Genomic DNA, 6177 nt, shown 5'->3' with positions numbered 1-6177 from the left:
TTTGATTCATGTCTTCGATAATAGCGTGTTTAGTTTGTCAATTAACAGATTACAAGAATTCAACATAGCTTGTAATTTATGTTCAATAAACATTCCTTGCTTTCTTATATCCATATTTTGCTTTTGCGAATTGGGAAATATAGAAGTTTAAATCGTTTTTAAGTATGTATGTTTTTGAAAGCAAATTTAATTTAATTTTGGATTTGAAATCAAAATTTGATTTTCAAAAGTCTGATAGAAGAGTTATCCTTTACTGCATCACTGTTTGTTTTAGGAGACACCTTACACCTTACTCTCTTGCAATTGGTTACTGCCTGATTAATTCGTAAAAGTTCGGGGCATGATTAATTTATATAATATTAATACTTAAAAAATCAGATATCACATTTTAAAATAATAAATTAAAAAAACGCAAAAAATCTTAATCAAACAAATTAAAAGTATCAGAAAAAAATAACTGAAGAAAAACTAAAAATTTATAGTCAACAAGAAAAGGTTATAAAATATTCGTACTCTTTAAATGACAATTAAAATTCGATTTCATATATTTAAATTTTTTTTGTTCTAGTAAAAACTTATCTTAAATATTTTATAGCACAATGCTTCCATTTGTTTACAATGATTTTAACACGCGCTGCTTTCTCAATATTTTTACATTCTATTTTTTTAAATTCAAAATAGAAAATATGTTTTCTTATTGTTCGGATCAAATGAAGGGTAAGATAAAGGTATCTGCCATCGACATATCGTGATTAATACAACAATGGGTGAGATAAATAGCGTCTTCTTATCGACGCAGAAAAAGTTTTTTTTAAAAATCATTTATCGGCAGCCATTTAAGTCTGCTGCGAGCTTTTATAGATTGCTTTGTAGTATTTTATAAATTTTATGCAGTTGTAAGAATTTTTTTGTAAGCACTGGCTATTAAACGGTTCGAAAAAATGATTTTAACTTTCTGTTTTGTCGCATGCATACTGCCCTTGGCAACATTGGCACTTGACAATGGCTTGGCGAGAACTCCACCGATGGGATGGCTATCGTGGACTCGTTTTGCATGCCAAATTGACTGTGAAAATGATCCAAAAAATTGTATTAGTGAACAACTTATAAAAGATATGGCAAATCGCATGGCTGCCGATGGGTTTAAAGACGTTGGATATGAGTATGTGAATATTGATGATTGTTGGTTAGAAAAGCAAAGAGATGCAAATGGCAAATTAGTCGCTGATAGAAAGAGATTTCCCAGTGGAATAAAAGGTTTGGCTGATTATGTTCATTCAAAAGGATTGAAACTAGGTATTTACCAAGATGTAGGTACTTCGACTTGTGCAGGATATCCTGGAAGCTACGGCCATTTTGATGTCGATGCTGCAACTTTCGCAGAATGGGGAGTGGATATGCTGAAAGTAGACGGTTGCTATGCCGATGCTAAGGAGATGGACGAGACTTACCCACAATATTCTATTGCGATTAATAAAACAGGTCGTCCTATTTTATTTTCTTGTGAATGGCCATTTTATCAAACAGCAAAAGGAATGAAACCAAACTTCACCCAGATCGCCAAGTACTGCAACATTTGGAGAAATTACGACGATGTAAACGACAGTTGGCAGAGTGTGCTATCAATTTTAAACTTTTTCATTAAAAATCAGGACGAACACGCTGCTATTGCTGGTCCAGGCCAATTTAATGATCCTGATATGCTTCTTATTGGAAACTTTGGACTCAGCTATGATGAAGAGGTTGCTCAGCTTATGTTATGGTCAGTTATGGCTAGTCCACTAATAATGTCAAATGATCTTCGGGATATAAGACAGGAATCAAGTGATTTGCTTAAGAATAAAGAAATATTAGCTGTCAACCAAGATCCACTGGGAAAAATGGGAAAACAAGTTTCCAAAAGTGGTAATATAGAAATATGGACAAGGCCAATTACTCCAGTAATTGGAAATGATAAATATTCATATGCAATTGTCTTTTTCTCTCGAAATACTTTAGGCGGGCCAACAAAAGTAACAACAAAACTCAGTGCAATTGGATTAAATTACGAGCAATGCTACACAACATACGATGTATTTGATCCGTCAAAACAAACAAAACTTTGTCCTAATGACTCATTAACTGTTCATGTTAACCCATCAGGAGCTACTATGATTATTGCAAAATGTAACTCCTCATAAAAGGAACAGTGTAAGGCTAAGGAATTTTTTTTTTACCTCTAAGAGCTAGAAATGGATTAGCTTCGAAGGATATCTTAATGATTTTTCTTTCATTTTTGTGTTTCCATATAGATCTATTAAATACTTGTAATATATACACTGTATGCAATTTTCAATGCAACATAAAAACAGAATGGTCTAATAGTTTTCTATTGTTGTCGGTACATTTTTATTAACTTGAAATAAAATGATTGAACTCCCACATTAATTTTCGTATATTTTTGGATGCTATTAGGATAAATTTATTAAATGTCGTAAATGTATCGTTTTACTCTAAAATAATTTTATATCCTTAATTTTAAGATATTTAACTGTAATATTTTTTTCCTATACTCTATTATTAAGCTTTTGATTTTGATTGTTTTATAAATAAGAATTAAAAACTAAAAGGATTTCTTCTTTATTACAATGCAATTTTATGATCTTAAATTAATAAGATAAACTCATTTAAATCGGCGTCTAAATTTTCAATTATTATTTTTTCAACTATTATAAACAGTACGAATATTATTTTGTGGCCCAAATTATTATAAATTATGGTTGAAAATATGCGCTAATGAATTAAAAGATTCGATTATCTTAAGGCAAAATTTGATGCATGTGGAAATTGCTTGCCTGTTTGGTAAACGAAAATATTAAATTACTGCTTTGCATTCTCCGAATTGGTAATAACAATATATAATTAATTTTGAATGTTATTTAGAAAATTATTGCTAAGAAAAATTATTAATGTTCAGTAATTGATCTTATTAGAATCATCAGGGAAATATTTGGTTTTGGGACTTGGGGACACAAGCGTAAGCAAATAGAATTCTTTTTAGTATATATACTTTAAGTGAATAATTTCAAACTTGGCACAAAAAATTATTTCATGCCAAGGAACAGCAATTATTGCAGCGAACAGGGAGCATAGCCTCTTAGTAATATATAATATTAATGTACTAGAGTGCCTTGTGCTTCTTTTCATTATTAAACATTCTAAAGATTTCTGTAAATATTTAAAGATTAGTAATGAGTAGGGAACATGTAAACACAAATTTCGAGTAAAACCATCTTTATTTATATTTTTGTTTGCAGTAAGTAAAATTCTGAAATTAATCATTGTTATTAACGGGTGTTATTTGAAGTATATTCTTTGGAGAAAATTTGAAGACTCTTAGAAAATTTCAAATTAATAATGTGGACTAATAAAAGCATTTGAAAATTCCAAACACTAATAATTTTTTTGTTTGCAAATAAGCTAATTCGAACTCATATTTTGTCTGTTTCGAAGAATGTTTTTAATACTTTAAAATCTCTATGTTATTGTGTTTTGAACTTGAAACAATTTTTACCTTAAATTAAAATGTGTACCCTTGTCCAGTACAGTTTGCACTTAGGGCTATTGGATCCAATTTTCGGGTTTGCGACTACCAATGTTCAACTCCGTAGCCTTGTAATTTTGAACCAATCCAGAAGACAAGGAAACTCCTGGATCAATACCCCCGAGGTATTGATTTGTTATGGGAATATGGGGGACTTTACGACTCGACAGATTTAACGTCCATCAGTCACCATTTACTACACGGTGAGTCTTCGGCCTGCGGGGATCGAACCCACGAACTCTTGGACATGGGCCCAGTGCCCTACCAACCAGGCTATCCGGCCTTGTACCTTCATGTAGGGAAAAGGAGAGTTAGTGTGGCTAGAATGGACATCTTCAATAACTTTTTTATATGTTCGGGAAATGATAATTGTTAGACTGTCCGTCTTTTTTCAAAGGTGTTCAAAATCCAGCTGGATCAATTGAATTTTTATCGCTAATTTTCTTTTATAACTAATATCTATTTAATATAATTTATATGGTTGATAACTTCTTAATATGTTTTATTTAATTTTAATTTATAAGTTATTTTTAATTTTAATTTATAATTTTTTAAAAAACAAAAATTAACAGTATTTGTTTTTTTATTGACAATGCATGGGTTATTTAAAGAAAAATTAGATAATGCAAAAAAGAAATGCAAAATGTTAGTTTGAATTTCAAATTACGCATTTTTCCAAAAAAAAAAAAAAAAAAAAGAGTGCNTCTTATACTCTATTATTAAGTTTTTGATTTTGATTGTTTCATAAATAAGAATTAAAAACTAAAAGGATTTCTTCTTTATTATAATGTAATTTTATGATCTTAACTTAATGAGATAAACTCATTTAAATCGGCGTCTAAATTTTCAATTATTATTTTTTCAATTATTATTTTTTCAACTATTATAAACAGTACGAATATTATTTTGTGGCCCAAATTATAATAAATTATGGTTGGAAATATCCGCTAATGAATTAAGAGATTCGATTATCTTAAGGTAAAATTTGATGCATGTGGAAATTGCTTGCCTGTTTTGTAAACGAAAATATTAAATTACTGCTTTGCATTCTCCGAATCAGTAATAACAATATATAATAAATTTTAAATGTTATTTAAAAAAATATTGCTAAGAAAAATTATTAATGTTCAGTAATTGATCTTATTAGAATCATCAGGAAAATATTTGGTTTTGGGACTAGGGGACACAAGCGTAAGCAAATAGAATTCTTTTTAGTATATATACTTTAAGTGAATAATTTCAAACTTCGCACAAAAAATTATTTTATAACAACAATTATTGCAGCGAACAGGGGGCATAGCCTCTTAGTAATATATAATATTAATGTACTAGAGTATCTAGTGTTTCTTTTAATTATTAAACATTCTAAGGATTTCTGTAAATATTTAAAGATTAGTAATGAGTAGGGAACATGTAAACACAATTTCGAGTAAAACCATCTTTATTTATATTTTTGTTTGTAGTAAGTAAAATTCTGAAATTAATCATTGTTATTAACGGGTGTAATTTGAAGTGTATTCTTTGGAGAAAATTTGAAGACTTTTAGAAAATTTCGAATTAATAATGTGGACTCATAAAAGCATTTGAAAATTCCAAACACTAATAATTTTTTTTTGCTGCAAATAAGCTAATTCGAACTCATATTTTGTCTGTTTAGAAGAATGTTTTTAATTCTTTAAAATCTCTACGTTATCGTGTTTTGAACTTGAAGCATTTTTTACCTTAAATTAAAATGTGTACCCTTGCCCAGTACAGTTTGTACTTAGGCCTATTGGATCCAATTTTTGAGTTTACGGCTACCAATGTTCAACTCCGTAGCCTTGTAATTTTGAACCAATCCAGAAGACAAGGAAACTCCTGGATCAATACCCCCCGAGGTATTAATTTGTTATGGGAAAATGGAGGACTTTACGACTCGACAGATTTATCATGCATCTGTCACCATTTACTACACGGTGAGTCTTCGGCCTGCGGGGATCGAACCCACGAACTCTTGGACATGGCCCCAGTGCCCTACCAACCAGGTTATCCGGCCATGTACCTTCATGTAGGGAAAAGGAGAGTTAGTGTGGCTAGAATGGCCATCTTGAATAACTTTTTTATTTGTTGGGGAAATGATAATTGTTAGGCTGTCTGCCTCTTGTCAAAGATGTTGAAAACCCAACTGTATCAATTGCATTTTTATCGCTAATTTTCTTTTTTAGCTAACTAATATCTATTTAATATAATTGATATGGTTGATAACTTCTTAACATGTTTTATTTAATTTTAGTTTATAAATTATTTTTCTGGAAAAAATTAAATTTTTTAAAAAACAAAAAATAACAGTATTTATTTTTTTATTGACAATGTATGGGTTATTTAAAGAAAAATTAGATAATGCAAAAAAGAAATGCAAAATGTTAGTTTAAATTTCAAATTACATATTTTTCTAAAAAAAGAAAACAAGCATAGTATATTTAAAAAATAAAAAAATCTGTAAAATTTTTGTTTTTAAAATTTTAGTTGTTTTAAAAAATACCTTAAATTAGAGAAAATAATGATTTATAAATTGAATAAAAATATTAAATAATTATTAGTCTTTTAAGAAAAAA

The 6177-nt window shown here is 29.3% G+C and overlaps 1 pseudogene; it reads left to right on the top strand.

Moving 5' to 3' along the window:
* Positions 1–769: 769 nt before the first annotated feature.
* On the top strand, positions 770–2427 carry LOC107454496 (alpha-N-acetylgalactosaminidase pseudogene; annotated as a pseudogene).
* The last annotated feature ends 3750 nt before the right edge of the window (positions 2428–6177 follow it).

This window comes from Parasteatoda tepidariorum, chromosome 4 (genome assembly GCF_043381705.1).
Source record: "Parasteatoda tepidariorum isolate YZ-2023 chromosome 4, CAS_Ptep_4.0, whole genome shotgun sequence".
NCBI classification, from domain to species: domain Eukaryota; kingdom Metazoa; phylum Arthropoda; class Arachnida; order Araneae; family Theridiidae; genus Parasteatoda; species Parasteatoda tepidariorum.
This window is presented reverse-complemented; position numbering and strand designations above follow the sequence as displayed.